Here is a 22,119-nt window from a genome sequence, read left to right on the forward strand (position 1 = left end):
AGTAGCATATTGCTAAATCAATATCCATTAGTCCATGGCTTTCCGGTATACTAATAATGAAAGAGAAAAAAGAGATAGGAGAAGAACAATCCCATTCACAATAATACATCAGAAAATCAAGTATATTAGAAACAGCTAAGTAGGTTAAGGATCTATACCAAAAAAAAAAAACCCTACAAAACACCACTTCAAGAAATAAAAGAGGTATGAGGAAATGGAATCACATCCCATGCTCATGGATTGAGAGGATTAACACTGTCAAAATAGCAATACACCCCAAAGCGCTATTAAGATTCAATGCACTTCATATAAGTATACCAATAACATTTTTCAAAGAAACAGATTAAAAATTCTTGAAATTCATAAACAATAATAAACTCCCATGAATAGCTAAACCAATATTTGGAAAAAGAAGATGGGATCACCTTCCCCAACTTCAAATCCTAGGACAAAGTCGTAGTAATCAAAAAAGCATGGTATTCAGATAAAGACAGGGCTCAGATCAATGGAATGTCGTCAAATATCCTGACGCTGACCCTCAGATTATTATTACCTAATCATTCATAAAGGCTCAAGAACTATGAAGTTGAGCAAGGAAGTCTCTTCAGCAACTGGTGCTGGGCAAACTGGACAGTAACGTGCAAAAAAGATGAAGTCAGACCTATTTATAGTGCCAGGAACAAAGTCAGATCAAATGAATTAAAGACCTCAATATCATACCTGAATTCTTAAGATATATGGAGAAAAATGTGGGAAGATCCCTCCATGACGTTAAAGCTAAGGGAAACTTCTAGAATGAAACACCATTAACCAAGGAAGAGGAAGTGAAGACAAACAAATGATACTACATTAAACTAAGAAATTTCTGCAACTCAGAAAAACTGGTGACCATGATAAAAAGACAGCCCACATAATGGAGAAAAATTATTTATGCAATATCCATAAAATTAACCTCAAAATTCTGACTGCTGTATCATTAAGTATACTAAATAATTCCTGTGACTTTTATTCTTCTTCACATATATTTACTCTAAAATATTTTAGATTTCCTTTTAAACCACAGGTAAAAATGTAAAATTATATCTTTTCTTAAAAGCTAAAAATAACCCCTATACTTTGCCAGGTGAGACCCAAAAAACAAAACAGCAAACAAGCAAGCAAGAAAGAAAGAAATTAAAAATTAAAAATAATGCTCTTTGCAGTGCTAAGGATCAAACGCAGATCATTATACAATGGAAGGCAAATGTTCTATCACTGAGTTATATCCCTGTTCTTAAACATTTCAAAAGGTCTTATTTGATGTTTCATTGCATTTTCTTTTTTAAAAAATGCTTTTCTTAGTAGACCTGGTCGCCACTGTACCTCCTACTTGTTGACCTTTGTATATTTTACCTCTAAGATTCAGCTGGGACCTTAGTCTTCCTATATCCATGGTCTCATTTGACAAACTTTCCAAGATCATGTCTGACTTGCTTTAACTTGGCATAAAATGGACACCTTATTTTCTGTATGCTCTCACGCTACAGGTGATGATGTTTTCGACCCTGGAGAAGTCTTTTCTGGGCTCTGGGCTCACGTTACACATCTGGTGGGTCTCTGGGGACCCTAAAGGATTGCAAGAATTGAATTGGGTCCTTCTTGCTTGCAGAGCAAATGCCCTGTCAGCTACACTCTTCCTCTGACCCTACCCCACTCTTCATCAGGCCCATGCAATTTCTCCTCTGATGTGCTTTAGAACTCTGGACCAAGTTTCTCTTTCTCAGAGTTTTGTCTATTCCCCCTTTGTCCTCTCTATAACTTCCCATTCTTGCCAATGGTGGGCTTTTCTTCTGCCTTGACCTTGTTCCCTGGATGCTTACACTGCTTAGCTTTCTTAGAGTTTACTCTGGTGTTTTCTATCTTCTCCTGCCCGTGGCTCTTTGTCTTGCTGATCCTGCTGGATGCAGCTTTCTGTGGTTTGCTGTTAGTTTTGGCCATGGTCACAGGACACCTATCACTGACTGCAGCATTACGAATAATCCCCGCTCCCCCTAGCAAGCATTCTTGGACTTTTGGCTGGATTTTGGCCTTGGGTTCTCCCTCAAGAGGTTCAGAAGCCTCATTTTTGTTCTTTCGTGTTGGATGGGAGGTCCCCTTAGCGCCACTTGAATTTTCATGCACCTGCTTCAGAGTGATGGTGTCAGTGGTGTTCATTACCTGCAGATCTTTGCATTGTTCTAGGTCTACTGGGATCTGGTAGGTCTTCAGACATTTTGAGAGCCCCGTTTTCATCTGGTCAAAATTCTTAACTTTTTGTTCCTGAGTTGGAGTTGAGGTCAGCGCCAGGTTACTTTGGGCTGCAGATATCATGGGAACTTCCCGAAGCTCAGGTGGTGGATTACTCTCAAGTCTTTGAATCCTGCTACTGCATGATGGGGGCATTTCTGAAATTTGTGTCAGACCCAATATAGGACGTGAAACTTGCAATGGCAGGGAAGTCTCCAACCGCAGGAAATTCATCACTAAGATGGAACCAAGGAAGAAATCAGTCCCTGGGAAATGAGATATTCCCTCCACACAAGTAGTGGTGCAACAACAGTGCACCTACCAGTCATACGCAAGGCATTGTTACTGGCTATTCTAAGCATAATGGACAAGGCCCTGTGCTACAAGTGGAGGTAAATGTTGCAGTTCTTACTGTTTGTCATGTGGTGCAGCTGTTTTTAGTTCTATTTGTATTTGAAAGAGTTTCAGTGTAAACTGCACTTAAAAATAAGAGACTTGGAACAGAAGGATAGTCCATTTGGTAAGGCACTGGCCCTGCACACTGCTGACCTCAGTTTGATCTTTAGTATCACGTATGATCTCCTAAGCACCTTCAGGAGTGATCCCTAGCACAGACCCAGGAGTAATCCCTGAGCGGTACAGGCTATGACCCAGATTCAACCTGCTCCAAAGTAAAGCTTTTTTTAAAAAAAAATAAAATAAAAATAGATATTCTTAAACCACTAAGTTCCATACAGAGCTTAGCATTGTAAAGTAGTCTAGTCTCAATGTATTCGATTTCTTGAAAAAATAATAGGACGTTCAAATCATGGAATAGGAGTATGAATGATATAATCTCGGTGTATTTCACTTCAATACCACCTGTCTATGGAGAGTTTTCCTCTATTTTGACCCCAATTTGTGAATTTTGTTTCCCTTCTCTTAGTTTTACTCACCTTGAAAACTCGATTCTGTGATGGTTTGAGCAGACAGAGAGAAGTCGATTCCAGAGGAGGTGGCTGGTGGTTGGTTATTTGGGGGCTGGACCCCCTTGAGAACCATAGCCATTTCTCGCGATGAGTTGCTGTAAGTTTGGGGGGCAGAGCCCTTTTGCCCTCTGTATGTCATGGAGTCATAGGACTGCAGGCCGGAAAGAAGTGTTCCCAGAGTGCCTTGATGATAGTAATTCACCTGGCTTCCTTCCTGGTAGGGAAGTGACAGGCTTTGACTCTGATGCGGAACCAGAGATGGTGTTCTCTCAACAAGACTGGCAGAAAGTGATGGGTACACAGACACCGTGTTGTTGATATCTAGGATTTTCTCATAGCGAGCTGCCATAGACATGGAAGAGACAGTGGTGTCTTGTTCAAGGACAGTCACAGAAAAGTCTCCCATGAAAGACTTCTCTTCAGCACTTCCTGCAATATCCCATTCCAAAACACTCGGGTAGGAAGCAGCTGAGGTGGATATATGACTCTGGTGAAACACTCCAGACAGCATTGCTGTGCTGAAATGTTGGTAAAGATAGGGACTACCCATCAGTGGTTGGAAAGAGGTGCCAGAGGCTGAGGGCAGGAGCCAAGCAGAACTACCAGCTGGAGCAGATACTCTGGAGTAGTTGCAGACACTTCCTGTTCGGGAAGCTGCATTGTTCACCACGGGAAGGGAAAGCTGCAGAGTATGTGCAGTTCCCAATACAGATGGATTTTGAAAATTTTCTGTAAGGAACAAGAGGGTGATGAAAGAAATCTGTGAGACTAATAATCTCCTTCAACGCTGAAAGGAACAATATGAACTTAAAATTTAAGCCATCGAGATGCTTCTAGTACCAACAGTCAACTGAGTTTCCAAAATTCCAGCAACTTGGTGTGATTCAAAGCCTGGAACCTTTTGGCACTTTGTGTGTTTTGTATCGTGCTCCCAAAGTGAACCAAGAACTGTAGAAGAACCAGGTGATCGAGTCTGTACCTGGATTTCTTGCTTACAGATAGTTTCTCCTTAGCTTGCTCTCCTATTGACTCCTATGCTATTTCCTAGAATGGAAGCTTTTTCAAACTAGGAAGTCTAAGAGAATGGGAAACATTCTCGGGACAAGAAGAAACCTGAGGCCCTCAGATGGCAAAGAGATTTCCTATATTCCAATAAATTTTGTTCAGCGGGACGTAGGTGGTATAGAGTTTGGACCAAAAACTGACAGTGAACTTGGGTTCTTCCTGGCTCTGCAGTCTGGAGTGACCCCTTAGAACATTCGGGAGAGTGTATGCCGTGACAGAGATTCAACTGGATTGGCTGTGTACAAGGCAAGTGCCTTATCCCCTCCAGTACTGTCTCTCTCTGTCCCTTATGAATTTCCAGGTTACACAACCTAAAGCATGTGGACTTTTGGCCGGGACCCTGCCTGATCAATACAAGGCCAGAAACCGGAAGGAAGGTACCTTACGTTAAGATAGGCATTTGGGGTCTTTGCAACTATTACCATTGTAATCATCAGGTTTCCATTTGACTTGTGCCATGAGTACCTGTTACTTACGGTTCACATACGACTTAATCTTGTTGATGCATTGAAGGTTACCCTCATTTTTGATCCACTTCAAAAATGACTGCTTGAGTCTTTCCCAAGAAATGTTTTTGGAAGGAAAACTTTATTGAAAATCTGTGTCTTAAGTTGTTTATCTACAATGTAGTTACTAATAATTCTAAGAATAATAATGCATACATGAATATAATTTTCCTATTTCATGTGATTTACATAGGAGGAAGGGTAAAGAAAACATCATGAAAAATATATATCACAGAACTGAAAAAGAACTATATAGATATTAATGAAATCTGGGCTCTGCAGCAAGCAGCATAGTGCAGTAAGTTATGGAGAGCAGACCCAAGAGTAGGCCCTGAATGACAGTGAATGTGCTTCCAAATAAAACCAAATAAAACAGTACAATAAGGGTATTAATAAATTGTTCCACATATACAATATGAAGAGAGTATTCTATTTTAGAAAAAAACTGCTAGCCAAAAAATGGAATAGAAGGTGATTTTTGAGTGCACACTTAACCAGTCCATTAAAGAGAAAGGATTTATCAGTAATTACATAATAAAAAGAAAATAGGAATAAACGTGATTGTATTTCATAGACAAGAAAGGTTTTAAATAAGTACAATACAGAAAGAAACTTTGAAAGTACAAAAAAATTATTCTCATCAGTACCTTTGAATACTAACCAGCAAACAACACGTGTTAAACATAGCAGAGGATTTCACTTGATCACACAAGAAACAGAAAAGACCATTTAAAAAATGATGACAAAATATTGCAAATTTACTTTCAACCCCTAGATTAGAATTGGCTTTATCAACCAGGAAAACGTTCTTCTCAATGTTTAATAAATGAGCACCAAAATCCAATAAAATATCTTTAATGTAGGAAAACTCATAATTCACAAATATGACAAAAACGTGTAATTAGACATGTGAGACTTGATTTTTCTATTTCCTCTTAGGATCTAAAAACAGAAGTTGACTATTATCAAAATGCTCTCATGTTAGGAAGAAAAAAATCACATGAAATAATATTTGTGAAGATGACAAGCAGCTTTAACCTCGAACCTACTTACCACACAAATGAATCAAATCTCCTGATTCAAGTTAGAATATACCATTTATTTTTATTTTAACAGCGCGTACATGTACTTAAAACCCAGAACGTAATTAAAACATTGAAGAATCTGTGTCTTCCACCGCCCTAGATAAGCACTATTAGCTATTTATGGGAAGCATCATTTCTGAAGCGTGTTTCTACTCCAAATTTTCTAGTACCAAGTACCGTGTTCTAAGAGATAATCAGGAAAAAAGCCAGCAAGGATGGCTTTCTGATAAACTGCTTTTCCTACTGGAACCCTATTCAAGGCATAGTATCCTTTCTAGTCCTGGCATTTATTGAAGTAAATTGCTTTGACTTGCTCTCAGTATATTTATCTGAGCATTTTTAATATATATTCTTTCTTTTTTGATTTTGAACCTTTGGTTCTCTTCAACATTCTGTCCAAACGTTTTCCCCTTCCTTGATAATCGACGTCCCTATTCTTTCTTTCTTTCCTTTCTTTCGTTCGTTCGTTCTTTCTTTCCTATTTATTTCTCCCTCATATCATCTTGGTTTCAATCGGTCAATGTTTGATGAAAGTGATCCCAAACTTTCTTACCTTTGAGGGCTTGGTAAGCCCTCCCTACCGCTCAGCAATGCACACCTTCCTCATGCCCCATATTTTCTTATTACCTGGTTTAAATAGAAATCTCAAAGATCAATGAATATTACTTTGTAATATCACTATATTTAAAATACTGAAGTATACATACAAGTGGAGAGACCATTAGAGTGAACACATACTAGTATATAATAAAAGTTTTCCACAGCATCTATATTTTCTGTTTCTGTAAAAATACTGTCTTTGATTTATTTGTTTTCAATGGATATCATGTAAAATTCACTATTAAAAGGAAAAAAGAAACACAGAGAATCAACACTCATATATATATATATATATATATATATATATGTGTGTGTGTGTGTGTGTATGTATTTGAGCTCCTAAGTATGCCTAAATATAATCTAATCAATGAGGAAAAACACTTTCTATGTGAGAGAAAGTAAGCCAATGTCTGAAATCACACAGCAAATGTCAAGGTCAAGCTAAAATGAGGCTTATAAAATTCTACTTGAACACTTTCTTTCATTACTACGTGCTGTTTTTACTTGACTGCTAAGTTCAGGGATGATAAATCTACTGAAAAGCTTTGAAAAGTATTAATCCTTACCTGACATGGTCAGAGAAGAGGAAATACCGATGAAAGGTAGACAAGAAGAGGGGACGGTACGAGAGTACGTCTGAACACTGAAGCGGCTGAAGACCGCAAGTGTTCAGTACAGACGACTGCTCACTGGTGATTGGTCATTGGTCACTCGTCACTTGCCATGATGATTCAAATTTGTTTACAAACAACTACATGGGACCCCCAAGATTCTACCAGTTGGTGGTTGGTTTGGTGGGAGAATGATGTCATAAAGTAGGCAGTTGAAAGGTAGAGGCTAGCCAATCAGGAGGTCAGAATCCCAAGAAGAGGACCGGATTGGATAGAGAGCGGGGTAGAATGAAGCAGGCTAGGGACATGGAATCCTACAAGACGGTTATAGCAGTTTCACCTTCGTCAGACTCTTGTGTTAGAAAAATACTCCCATGATACTCAAGAGCTTAGCTATTTCATTAACACATCAAGAAAATTATGAAATAATCGTTTATATTGCACTGTTAAAGAAACAACATTTGGTATTACTAGTATATTTTAGATAACGTTTACAGCACAGCGGGTATGGCATTTGCCTTGCAGGAGGCCAACCCTGATTCCGATTCCTCTGCCCGGCAAGCTACCCAGAGTATCTCGTCCACATAGCAAGAGCCTGGCAAGATACCCATGACGTATTCGATAGGCCAAAGCCAGTGACAACAAGTCTCACAATTTGTTGTAAGATGTTAATGGTTCCCGCTCGAGCAAATGGATGAACCGCAGGAGGCAGTGCTACAGTGCTATGATTGAAAAAATTGGTGGTTTCTTTCAATATGACAACACTTGCTAGGATAAGTTTTAGATGAATCGGGATGTGTTAAAACGTAAATAAAATGAGAAGAAATAGTAAATGCACAGGTATCTTATTTGTACAAAACAAACAGTTGTTCTCAGTTTAAAACTGTAGAAGATAAAGAAAAACATATACTCATTTGTGTCAAAATTTTACAATCTGTAAGAAAAGGACAAAAACCAAAGTAAGTCATCAAAAACAAGCAAAACCAACAAATACTGGCAATTAATATGATAGGCCAAGGATGAATGGTTTTAAAAAATTAGTGCTGTGAAATAAATCAGTATTGAGCTATTACACTTGAATTGAAATAAATCAGTATTGAGCTATTACACTTGAATAGAAAAAATAAGCATAAACCATGATCACATAGTCTCTATTGAAAGAAGTGTAAATGACTAGTAAACACAAGAGCAATTTTCTTTTTTTTAATTTTTGTTCTGCTTCGTTTTAGTAGTGAAACACCATGAGGTACAGTTGTAGACTTACAGGTTGTTGCGCTTGGGTTTCAGTTATACAGTGATGGAGTGCCCATCCCACCACCAGCCCCATCCCCCATCCCACCCTGCCTCTTTGGTAGGGCACTCCCTTTTGTTCTATCTCTCCTTTTGGGTGCTGTGTTCTGCAGAAGAGACATTGGGTGGCAATCCTGTTCGGTCCATAGACTACTTTCAGCAGGCATCTCCCATCCTGGGCAGATCTTCCCAGCACCCTTTATTGGGTGCTCCCTTCTCTATCTGCGCTGCCTTTACCCCTAGACAGTGCAGCTGGCCTCTAAGCCATGGAGTGAACAACCTGGTATTTAACACAGCTGTTCTTGGGTGCTAGTCTCTTGTTTTGTTACTTTATGTTACCCAGATGCATGCGGTCTTTCTATGTCTGTCCCTCTCTTTCTGACTCATTTCCCATAGCATAATATTTTCCATGTAGTACCATACAAGAGCAATTTTCAAGCTCACTAGTAGACAAAGAGCACAAATTAAAATGAGAAATTAAAATTTCCTCCCAAATTACCAATATTGAAAAATCAGGTGCTATCTTTCCCTAGCAGAGGTGCTAGAAATAAGACCTTTTCAAGCTCTTTGATTGAGAATTAAATCCTTTTAATAGTTAGGCAGTATATAGCTTAAAGCAGTTGAATGTTCATTAAGTCACGTTCACTGTCACTGTCCTCCCGTTGTTCATCGATTTTCTTGAGCGGGCCCAGTTAGGTCTCCAGTGTGAGACTTTGTTGTAAGTTAGCTTTTGTGTGTGTAGATGGAAATTCAGGGATCAAACCCAGAATCTCAGAAATGTGAGGCAAATATTTTACCACCGAGGCATATTTCCAACCACAGTTAATGGTTTTGCTTTTGTTTCTATAGTGCGAAGAACAGAAACCAAAGTTTCATACACGTAGGCCAAGTTCTTTTGTCCTGAGCTACATATCCGGTCACAAGTAAGTTAGTTGTTAAGAATTGATCTTATGTAAACCATTAGAAAAGTAGACAAAGAGATATAAATGTTCATATCAATGTCATCTTAGCAGTAAAACATTAAAATTATAAAATCTCAATAAACATTTGATAGTAATTGAAATTGATTATTTAAAATTCATACTTGTATAGAGACTAACATAAATGCATAATTGAAAGACTCCAACGAAATGTACCTGCATTTTACTTGCATGTTTACTGTGTTTCTACTTTCTTCTTAATATAGTTATCCATTGAACAATACAAATTTGGACTTCTATATGATATTTTTCAATAATTGTATTTTGAAAATTTTTGGACATTGGTAGGGATGTGAAATAATTAAAGATGATCAATATATCCTAGGAATATAGAAAAATCTAAGGAAAAGTATGCCATGCATGTATAAAATATATGCAGATAATTGATTTGGTTGGACCCCAGACTTTGTATAGGGGTTCAAGCACTTACCATGCATACTGTCAACCCAAATTAATGGCTGGCACCACCAGGAATGACCCTTGAGCACAGAGTCTGAAGTCCCAAGCACCACATACTACGGCCCAAATACCCCACAAAAATAGATATAAAAATTATCACTTACTGCCTTAAAATGCAAATGTATTATAAAGTCTATTATAAAATCCAAAAAAGTTTTTAAATGTATCAAAATTTACAGATTGACAGGCCACACATAACACTAATTGCAGACAATGGAATTAAATACTATTAGAAAACCAACTTCTTGGTCAAGAGCAGACTATCTATTAAATTTGGGGGTTTTCAAAAGTTATAGAGGAGTTAGCACCCTTACCGTCTATGTTACTCAAGAATCAGTTATATGTTTTTCTTTTCTTTTCTTCCTTGTATGTGTGGAGGGGACCGCACCCAGATGTGCTCCGGGCTCACTTCAGACTCGATATCCAGAGATCACCCCTGGCAGGCTCAGGGTTCTGGGGATTGAACTCAGGTTAGCTGCATACAAGGTAAACACCCTCTACATGCTGCACTACCTCTTTATCCTATATGTTTCTTTTAGAAAATGACATGTGAATAAAACATTCTTAATCATTAAAAATCATTTCTAATAAAACATTTAATTAAAAAGTTTAATGCAGGCAAATACTGTTTTAATCCTTAAAGTAAATTTAAAAATCAGGATAATACTGGGTAAAGCATAGAAACATAGCAAAAAATAGATGGTATATATCTTATTTGCAAATTGGTAACTGTAAAGGTAAAAGGCCCTCCCGTTGATCGTCGAATTGCTCGAGCGGGCACAGTAACGTCTCCATTGGAGACTTTGTTGTTGCTGTGTCTGGCATATCCAATACTCTCGGTAGCTTGCCGGGCTCTCCGAGACGGGCGGAGGAATCGAACTTGGGTCGGCCAACATGGCCGCTTGTAAGGCGAACGCCCTACCCGCTGTGCTATCGCTCCAGGTAACTGTAAAGTCTATTATAAAATCCATAAAAGTTTTTAAATGTATCAAAATTTACAGATTGACAGGCCACACATAGCACTAATTGCAGACAATGGAATTAAATAGTATTAGAAAACCATCTTCTTGGTCAAGAGCAGACTATCTATTAAATTTGGGGGTTTTCAAAAGTTATAGAGGAGTTAGCACCCTTACCGTCTGTGTTACTCAAGAATCAATTATATGTTTTTCTTTTCTTTTCTTCCGTGTATGTGTGTAGGGGTGCGCACCCAGATGTGCGCTCCCCTCCTTAAAGTAAATTTAAAAATCAGGATAATACTGAGTAAAGCATAGAATTGTCCTTTTCCATTTCAAGGATGAGATGAATCCATAGAGTAGATTTGTTCACGAACAATGCTATATTCTCTCCTGGATGCGTATTTAAAAATACTTTCCAATGTGTCTGTTTCACAAAGTTTTGAGTACTAAAGGACTCTTTGCTATTGTTAGATCTTTCTCTTGTTGTATTTTTACTTTATGTTCCAATTTTTTTATTTTTAATTTTTAAATTTTTATTAGTGAGACACCATGAGGTACGGTTGTAGACATATGAATTTTTGTGCGTGGGACTGGAGCGATAGCACAGTGGGTAGGGCGTTCGCCTTACAAGCGGCCAACATGGCCGACCCAAGTTCGATTCCTCCGCCCCTCTCGGAGAGCCTGGCAAGCTACTGAGAGTATTCGATATGCCAGACACAGTAACAACAAAGTCTCCAATGGAGACGTTACTGGGCCCGCTCGAGCAAATCAACGATCAACGGGAGGGCCTTTACCTTTACCTTTGTTTCGCTTATCATTTACGAAAAAAATATTAACGTAATTAAAAAACATCCACAAACTCTCCCATGATGATCACCAGCTGTCCAGTTTTCTACCCTTCCCGGTTTCCCTGCCATCCATCCATCACCCCATTAACTCTCCTAGGACCATTTCTTTCCGCCACCACATTCCAGGCTCAAGGTCAAGCGGTACCGACCACTTTGGGAGTGGTGACCTAGTGCGCATGTCTTAGTCCGGGACATCCCACAACGCAGCCCCAACGACACTGATAACGTTGGTTCTTGGGTGAGCTGCAGTTAACAGCGATGTTTAGAGAAGGCTACAGGCACCCGGGACCATGGAAGACCACAGAGCAGCCCCCCAAGGTAATATAATTTGAGCTCCCCCCGACAGAAATGTCCAGATGTCGTTGCCTGAAATCAGGCTTGGCCACTGTGGGTAGTTTACAAATCCAAAGACTTACAGAGGCAATGGACCTCATTGTTGAAACTAGCTAGCAAAGGGTCACCATGATAGCGACTCTGAATATTGTTGGGAATAAGGGAAATGGTGCAGCTAGGGGTGCTGAACAGAGGGCCCGAGGACATGGTGACTTATCTCTGCATCTCCCAGGAGCTCATCTTCAGGCTTCATGCTGCAACTGTTCTCTTGGCTTGGTCCCTGTTAAGAGTCATACTTGAATGACTCTGAGGGCGCTGACCACTCCTCTGGAAGGTTCATTCCCCAGTCTATGTGGTCGCATCCCCCAGCCATCATTTATGGATAGACCACCCAAACCTTTTAGAGATGTGACTCAAATTTGGTTATTTTCCAAAGGTGGCCATGAGGCATAGAGGCAGCCTCCATGAAAGTAATTTAACTTTTCTTCTGGTCACCTTAGACTCATTTGCCTTCTTTAGCCTATTCCAAATTTATTCTTTTAATCCAAACCCCCAGACCGTGTCATTTCTCCCATTTTTTTTTTTTTGGAGGACACCAGGGATGGGGCATACTTGACTGTGCTCTGGTCTTTCTCCTGGCTCTGGGCTCAAGTTTCACATCTGGTGGGTCTCTGGGGACCCTAAAGGATTGCAAGAATTGAATTGGGTCCTTCTTGCTTGCAGAGCAAATGCCCTGTCAGCTATACTCTTCCTCTGATCCTACCCCACTCTTCATCAGGCCCATGAAATTTCTCCTCTGATGGGCTTTAGAACCCTGGACCAAGTTTCTCTTTCTAAGAGTCTTGTCTATTCCCCCTTTGTCCTCTCTATAACTTCCCATTCTTTCCCATGCCATCCTTCAACCCCCAGCCCCTCCCAAAAACAACCACACTTGACAGCATCTCAGACTTCAGACCTTTTATTAACAACCAATTAACTACGATGCATCTCTTCAATTTGTTAAAAAATGTATTAGAATAAACAAACTGTGTATGGCATTTCTGTGTTTGTCTAAGGCAACCATCAGGTACCTCAACTGGAACCTACCATTCCAGCTACTCACATTACGTAGCCATAGTGGAGAGAGATGTCCATCTCTTTTTCTCTCTCAATAAAGAACTGCACTTTCCCCAAAGAGGTGTGTTTGGCAGCGATCTCACGCTCCTGCTGAGCCTTCCTTTTCATAGCTTCTCGCTCTGGTCTCTGCTCTTTGGTGATGGGCTTTGACACGACTGGCTCGGGAACATTGGGCTTTCTCCATGGAATCGGTTGGAAACGGAAGTCTTGGAGGAGAAACTGACTCTGACATTTGGAAATATGCTGGGAAGGACAACTGGATGTTCCTTTCCTCACACTGACCTGGAAGACTCTTGCTGATTCTCAGCCACATCAACTATTTCATTTGTTGCCTGATATCACCTCCTGTCCTTTATTTTTTTTAAAAAAATATTTGATTTGTTTCGGGAATATAAAGAAAAAATTAAATGGACTAATAGAACAAAAGCAAAATCAAACCTTTACACACTGACATCAAAATCGTCCTAATAGCAGGGGAAGTAAATGACTGAAATGCTTAGGGGAGTGTTGTTCGTTGGTTGTGGACAGTAGCTGGATATTTGACAGTGCATAGAGTATGAATACACAGTTCCAGAGATGAGGAACTCTGTACTTGAAGCGAATACAGTTTGTAAACTAGTCATCACAATTATATGTCCATATGAAATTTATCTACATATGCTTTGTGCCTTCCTTGCATGTATGTGTTATGCATTCTTTATCATGGCCTCAGAAATGCATCTGAGGGCACTCGGAAAATTAGTTGAGCCCCAAGTATGGGGAGAGAAGTAGTAAATAATTGGAGGAGAAAGAAATATGAGTTGGAGCTTAAGAGCCATGTAAGAGGAATATGTAGATAAATATGTGTGTGTAAATGCACATATATATGTATAAATATATATATGGGCTGGAGACATAGCACAGTGGGTAAGATGTTTGCCTTGCACGCGACCAACCTGGGTTCGATTGCTGTCATCCTCTCAGAGAGCCCGGCAAGATACTGAGAGTAACCCTCCCTCATGGCAAAGCCGGGCAAGCTACCTGTGATGTACTCAACATGCCACGAACAGTAACAACAAGTCTCACCATATGGACGTTTCTGGTGCCCGCTCGAGCAAATCAGTGAACAATGAGAGGACAGTGCTACAGTGCTATGGTTAATTCAAACGTTGTTTATGCAAAATATGAAAGAATCAAATAAATATTCTATAAAGCTGATTATACCTATTAAATAGCGTTTAGTAATGAAGTTGAAGAATTTTAAGGCTATAAAAAGATATTGACAATATATCAAGAAACACATGGATATTTGAGGAGCAAGAACACGTACCTGTTGTCCTTTCTTAAGGTTATTTTTTTTTGGCTTTTATAGAATATGTTCTCCCTGAGTTTTTGTTAATCGCTTCCGTGTTTTAGAAAGCATCATAATAAATTATATTTTTTAAAAAAGTAAATAAAGTTGTGTTTGTGAGTGGATTATGTATGTTTGGAACATGGGAAGTATTTTCCTATGTAAGTTACATTAAACATGATATTTATAACAGAAATACCATCTGCAGTACTATTCACAATAGCCAGAAGAAACTATGGTATACCTACACAATTGAATACCACGCAGATGGCAGGAACCTTACATCATGAAATTTGCTTATAAAGGGGTGTACAGGGAAGAATATCATGCTCAATGAAATCAGTCAGAAGGAAAGGGGTATACTGATTGGACTACCCCATTTTTTGGATATAAAAAAACAGAATATGAGACTAATACCCAAGGATAGCAGAAACACAGGCCAGGAGAATTGGTCAATGGTTGGACGCTTGCCACAAGTGCTGAAGGCGCGCATTTGGAATAAAGAAGGGACCACTATGACAATGATAGTTGGAAGTGATTACTCTGGGTGAGAACTGAGTCCTGAAAGTAGGTAAAGGAATAAACGTGAGAACCTCTCACTCTCGGTATTACAATCCATAATGCCCAAAGGATGAGAGAAAGAGAGAGAGAGAGAGAGAGAGAGAGAGAGAGAGAGAGAGAGAGAGAGGTACCTGCCATAGTGTAGAGAAAGCAGGCTGTCAGGTGGGGTTTGGGGTTGGGAGAGGGAGTGGTGGGAGAGAAACTGGGGACATTAGCAATGGAACTGTATACTAGTGGAGGATAGGTGTTAAAATATCCTATGATTGAAACTGAATCATGAAAAGGTTTGGAATATGTGTCTCCTGCAGATTCAATACAAAAATATGATATTTAGTTTCTACCACCATGACTAGCCTATGAATTTGCTGAAATTTATTTTTATCACCTTGGCTGGGTTCATTACATGGATGTCTGTGTGGTAAAACTTTTTCATGGACTGAAGAGACAAAAATAATAGTGTTGGGAATTCTGGTGGAAGGAGAGAAGAGCACAAAATACCCTGTTGATCACACCTCAGCAGGGTCACCTAACTTGCGTAATGACAGACCTCCTTCACTGATTTCTTCTTTTGTAATGTGGAAAAATGAAAAGACTTTGCAGGCTGACATGGGGTTGTCCCCTCCAGTAAACACTATTTTCTTTTCGATCAGAATTGTTTAAAGATTATTTGAAAAATTTGGAGCTTAATGATTTCTTCTCATATATTTCCCATACATAGTGTCAGTGAGCATTGATCCAGGAAGGCCAGCATGTAAAAGTTGAGGTGTATGTCTTAACCACCAATGCCAACACTACTGTATGTATGGAACCCAAAGTACAATAGTAAAACTTCAAAATGTGTTTGTCAAGGAAATCGGTGGGAATGCAGGGAGAAATGGGTAATCTGTTGGTGGAAGGATGCAGACACTGGTGGTGTGATTAGATTTGGAATATTGTATGACAAATCTCCATTATATATGACTTTGAAAATCAAAATTGGCTAAATTTAAAAAAAAGAGAAGTCAACTTACGTCTATATTTCAAGAAAGCTTGTCTTAGCAAATTTTGGCAGGGAGACCATACTTAGTAGAGAGAGGGAGAAAGAAAGGGAGATTTGACAGTTGGGAAGAGAAGCCTGAATATCATGGAAGAGATGAAAGCTGATCTTAGAAGATTTGGAGCCATCAGAGTTTAGTGAGTTAAATGGTGAGAACATTGCAGTTTAGATACTTAAATAGTGTGATTGGTTTCAGTCATCAGCACTGTATACATAGAAAGAGTTCAAAGACCTCACAGATATTCAGGCTATAATAACTAACAAGGGAAGCGGTTTTTCCTGAAGCACTATGTAAGGATAATATGTTGCCTGGAAAATGATAAAAAGTTGGTTGTCTTTTTCACAGATTAATACATTAGAGATGAAAACTTTTATACAAAGGAATCTATCATCTTGTCCTGTTGCTCTGTTTTCTTGTCATCATTCCATGCTCCACCATGACCCTACCTAATCAGGGCTCGCCACATTTCTCAGCAGTATCACCACATAGCCTAAGAGCATGTGTTAACTGCCGGTAGCTCACAGCTCTCATGTTTGCCCCCCATCCAAGTCAGAGCCATCCTTCTGAAACCATGGATATTTGCTGAAGGCCCGTTCTTCCTTGAACTGGCAGTCATGGTTTACCTCTTCTTAATCATTGTGTTTACAAATTTTAGATGAATGTCACTATACTAGTGACAGGGATTTTACAAACTATGGTAAGCATAAACATTTCACTTTACCCCACGAATTTTGGGCTAGTTATTTTCTATCCACTGCTAATAATTTGCGATAATGAGGAAACAGAACTGAAGTAAAAACAGGGACATTTGTCAATTTGGTGCCATGACTAATCAGTCTTAGTATAAGTATATATTTCTAGAAAAAAAAGCAGAAGAAAAGGAGTTGGTTTCTAGCAAGGAATGCTAAACCTCTGCCAAGAAATCCTTTGAAAATAAAAATTCTGACTATGTACTGAACATGATTGACACTCAATGCCTCTTTTGCAAACCACAACACCTGAAAGGAGAGAGAGAACAAAAGGGAATGCCCTGCCACAGAGGCAGGGTGGGATGGGGGGTATTGGTGTGGGAGGGATACTGGAATCCATGGTGGTGAAAAATGGGCACTGGGAACAGATACAGAGAGATTTTTCTCATATGTGGGATGTAAAGACACACAGCAAGGTAGAAACAAAGGTTCAAGAGCAATGTAAGGGGAGAACTTATCCACACAATTGAGTCAGGGGATTGAGAGTGAGGGATTATGGGGGATTGGGGGAGACGGAGGGTTTATTCTTTGAGAGAATGAGGAGTGTCATGTTGGAATTATGTGTATGAGAAACGATTGTTAATTGAATTATAAATCATAGAATATAAATAATGTTTTAGACGTTTGTCTGTCTCATTTTATTCTTTTAATTTGTTTTCTCCATATGCCACATATGCATGAACTTGTAGGATGCCTATCTTTCTCTGCCTGGTTTATGTCACTAAACATAATTTCCTCATGTTATCCATTTTATATACAAATAATAAGAAGATTTCACTTCATACAACTGAGTAGAATTCCATTGATTTACCACCTTTCATTTTCAAAATTTGTGGTTTAAAAGATACAAATATTGGTTTTAACAATGCTCTGGTGTTTTAAAATTTTTAGTTTAGTGAAGCTAAATAGATTTTACTGAAAAACACTCAGAAACTTGTGAAACAGATGTAGGGTGGAATGGAATATTTGTTCAAGCGAAACAGTCATTTAACAAAGCAAGCAAAGAGAGACATAGAGAAAGGAAGCACGGTATTTCTTCTTATGAGAACAAAAGCTTGAGGACCAAGCCCACTCTAGTAGTTTAGGAATAAGAACTTGGAGTGCTATGAACTTAACTTGTGCACTTTAGGGGAGAACCTGAGTGACACTATTAGAAGTGCTTTCAGGAGCATGATAAACTGGAGTCTGCACTTGGAGTGAGGTGGGTAGAGAGTTCTTTGGGGAGATCCGAACTATGGAGAACAGTAATATTATAACATTAATGATCGTATCTTACCGTGGGATTCCAAAAAAGTCTGTAACAGTGGGTAAGAAATGATAACATTCTTAGGTATTTGGATTTCCAGTGGAAACAACGGGAAAGCTGAGTTTATGCTCTGGATGCCTCCACGTGAAACAAGGTCAACAAATCATGAATGAAAAACTACAATTTACATGGATCAAGGATTCTGATCCCAGTGGAAGGCTAACTTTCGGGTGGACAATTTCTACTGATGGCCTGATGTAGATTCTGATCCTGGGATATGTAACAGAAAGGAGGTAGTGACAGGTATCCTCAGAAGTGAAGCCTCTGAGACAGAATTCATTCATGACAACTTATGGGTTATCAATGTTTGCTCATGGCTGCTACCATTATAACATGCCATTCAATGGTTCTGTGGTTTCAATTTACTGTGTCAATGTAATGATGAAGTTTCTAAATGGAAGGTAAAAATCTGAGGCCCTCAAGATGATGAATTATGGGGAGGGGGGGAGCTGGAGCGATAGTACAGCAGGTAGGGCATTTGCCTTGCACACGGCATACCCAGGTTAGATTCCCAGCATCCTGTATGGTCCGCCCAAGCACCGTGAGGAGTAATTCCTGAGTGCAGAGCCAGGAGTAACCACTGTGCTTCGCCACGTGTGACCCAAAAACGCAAGAAAATGATGATCTGGGATTGATCCTTAGCATTGCAAACAGCATTATTTTTTAATTTTTAATTTTTTTCTTTCTTTCTTTCTTGCTTGCTTGCTTTTATGTTTCCCTTAGCTTTAATGTCATGAAGGGATCTTCCCACATTTTTCTCCATATATCTTAAGAATTCAGGTATGATAGTGAGGTCTTTAATACATTTGATCTGACTTTGTGCCTGGCACTATAAAGAGGTCTGAGTTCATTTTTTTTGCATGTTGCTGTCCAGTTTTCCCAGCACCAGTTGCTGAAGAGACTTCCTAGCTCAACCTCATATTTCTTGAGCATTTATGAAAGATTAGGTAATAATAATCTGAGGGCCAGCGTCAGGATATTTGACTATATTCCATTGATCTAGGCCTGTTTTTATCTGAATATCATGGTATTTGGATGACTACAACTTTGTAGTAGGGATTGAAGTTGGGGAAGGTGTTCCGTTCTTCTTTTTACCAAAGATTGCTTTAGCTCTTCATGGGAGTTTATGGTTGTGTATGAGTTTCAAGAGTGTTTAATCGATTTATTTGAAAAATATTATGGGTATCCTTATAGAAAGTGCATTAAATCTTTATAGAGCTTTGGGGTGTATTGCCATTTTGACAGTGTTAAATCTCTCAATCCATGAGCATGGGATGGGATTCCATTTCCTCATATACTCTCTTATTTCGTGAAGTAGTGTTTTGTAGGTTTTTTTTTTTTGGTATAATTCCTTAACCTTTTTAGTTGATTCCAATATACTCGATTTTCTGAGGTATTATTGTGAATGGGATTGTTTTTCTCTATCTCTTTTTTCTCTTTCATTATTAATATATGGGAAAGCCATGGCGTACCAGATATTGATTTTGTAATATGCTACTTTACTAAACAAATCTATTGTTCCCAGGAGCTTTTTTGGAGATTCTTTGGGATTTTCTAAGTATAGTATCATGTTATCTCCAAATAGTAAAAGCTTGAGTTCTTCCTTTTTTATATGGATGCCCTTGATATCTTTTTTTTTTTACCAAAATTATATGGCAAGTACTTCAAGTACTATGAAGAATAGGAGTGTTGAGAGTGGGTAACTTGTTTTGTGCCTGATTGTATTCTGGAATTCTATTTCATTGATTTCTGCTCCAATATTTTGGTTTTTCCCCGTTGAGAATAATACTTGCTGTGGGTTTGTGGTAATTTGCTTTGACTATATTGAGGAAAGTACTTTCAACTCCCTTTTTGTTGAGAGTTTTTCATCATGAATGGGTGCTGGATCTCATCAAATGCTTTATCTACATCTATTGATATGATCATATGACTTTTATCTTTATTTTATTGAGATGGTGTATTCTGTTGATTGACTAGAGAATGTTAAGCCATCCTTGCATCCCCAAGCTAAACCTACTTAGTCATAGTGTGTGATCTTTTATTGAGTTTCTAGAATCTCTTTGCTGGTATTTCCTTAAAAATTTTTGTATCTGTATTCACAAAGGAAATAGGTCTGCAATTTTCATTTTTTGTGGTGTCTCTGTCGATTTGAGTATTAGGGTGATCTTTGCCTCATAGAAACTATTTGGGAGCATTTCTGTTTCTTCAATTTCCTGGAAAATCTTAAAAATGTTGGAAGCAGTTCCTCTTTAAAGGTTTGAAATATTTCACTATTGAATCCATCTGGGCCCTGGATTCTGTTTGGGGGTATAATTTTGACCATCATTTCAATTTCCTTGGTAGTGATAGGTTCAAGTATTCCAAATCTTCTTGGTTCAGTCTTGGGAGGTAATTGGAATCCAATAATTTATCAATTTTTTCAAGATTCCCTCATTTCCTGCTGCAAAGATTCTCAAAATAATCTATGATGATCCTATGGATTTCTGTACTTTCTATTAGGATACCCCCCTTTGCATTTCTGATTCGATTTATTAGAATTCTTTCTCTTTGTTTCTTTGAGAGGCTTCTCATGGTTTATTGATCTTATTTATTTTCTCAAAGAACCAGTTTTTGTTCTTATTGGTCTTCTGGATTGTATTTTGGGATTCTAGCTCATTGATATTTGGTACAAGTTTTATTTTTTCCTTCCTCCAGCCTAGTTTGGACTACTTTTGTTGGTTATTTTCCAAAATCTTGAGCTCTAATTTATTCAGGTAGGCCCTTTCTTTCCTCCTGATGAATTCTGGCAGAGCTATAATCTTTCCTTTTAACACTGCTTTTGATGTGTCCCACAAGTTCTGGTAGCTAGTGTCCTCATTCTCATTTGTTTCTGGAACCTTTTTATTTTCTCTTTGAATTCTTCTCTAAGCCAACGGCTGTTCATTACTTCCCTTAAAGAAAATATTTCCTTGCTGAGCTTCAGTCTGTTTGATCTATCGAGAAGTGACAAAGAAGTGTTGAAATCTCCTACTAGTATTGTGTTGCTATCAATGTTTTTCTATAAGTCTATTAGAAGTTTTTTTAAAGTATTTTGCTGGTCTGTCATTAGGATCATATACATTGAGGAGGGTGAGTTCTTTCTGATGTACATATCCCATGATCATTACGAAATGACCTTCACTGTCTCTGATAACCTTTAGCCTGAAGTCCATGTGGTCTGATACTAGTATGGCCATTCCAGCTTTGTGGAGGTGATATTTTCTTGAAAACTTGTTTCCCAGCCTTTTACTTTTAGCCCATGGGTGCTTTGATTGTTCAGACATGTTTCTTGCAGGCAGCAGAATGTTGGGTTCAGTTTTCTAATTCATCCTCCTATTCTGTGCCTCTGAATTGGCACATTTAGTCCATAGACGTTGAGAGAGATTGTTGTTTTGGGGTTTTGTGCTCTCTTTATATATAATTTTTGTACTTGTGGGGATTGTCTTAGCTTAAAGTAGACCTGTTCATTCTTCTTGCAACAAAAATATGGAATGCTTTACAAGTTTGCATGTTATCTCTGTGCAAGGACCATGCTCATCATTGTATCATTTCAATTTTAGTATATGTGTTATCAAACCTAGTAGGAGTTAATTTTTCCATATTTTTCGCTTCTTATTACTTTGAATGTTGTCCTTCCTCACTCCTACGGCAGACAATGATTCCTAATCAAGAAATGTATTTCAAAGCAGCATGAATAAATAGATTTAGAACTTTAATGTCCCAGAAATAAAAATATGGTTTTTACTATATTATCGTTTACCATACCCTAGGCATCAGTTTTACAAAATAATTCTTTTGGAAGATGGTATATGAGTTTGTTTAATGTTGTTCCCTGAATCCTTCATTAAGAACATTAAAATAGAGCCTTTTGCTTTTCTCACCTCAGTCCTGTGTACATCTCCAGGAAAAGGTGGATGGTGTTGTCTGCACTTTGACCACCTTGAATGTATGTAGGATTTTTCTCCTGAAGGATGAGGTGAGGATCATATTGATGATTTCATTCCACCTTATTACAAGTTCAACTTGAACGGAA

The 22,119-nt window shown here is 38.6% G+C and overlaps 1 pseudogene; it reads right to left on the reverse strand.

Annotated features, from left to right (window-relative positions):
- Positions 1–21,566: 21,566 nt before the first annotated feature.
- Positions 21,567–21,663, reverse strand: LOC130034829 (uncharacterized; annotated as a pseudogene).
- Positions 21,664–22,119: the final 456 nt, after the last annotated feature.

Source organism: Sorex fumeus, unplaced genomic scaffold, assembly GCF_029834395.1.
Source record: "Sorex fumeus unplaced genomic scaffold, SorFum_2.1 ptg000061l, whole genome shotgun sequence".
Classification (NCBI taxonomy): domain Eukaryota; kingdom Metazoa; phylum Chordata; class Mammalia; order Eulipotyphla; family Soricidae; genus Sorex; species Sorex fumeus.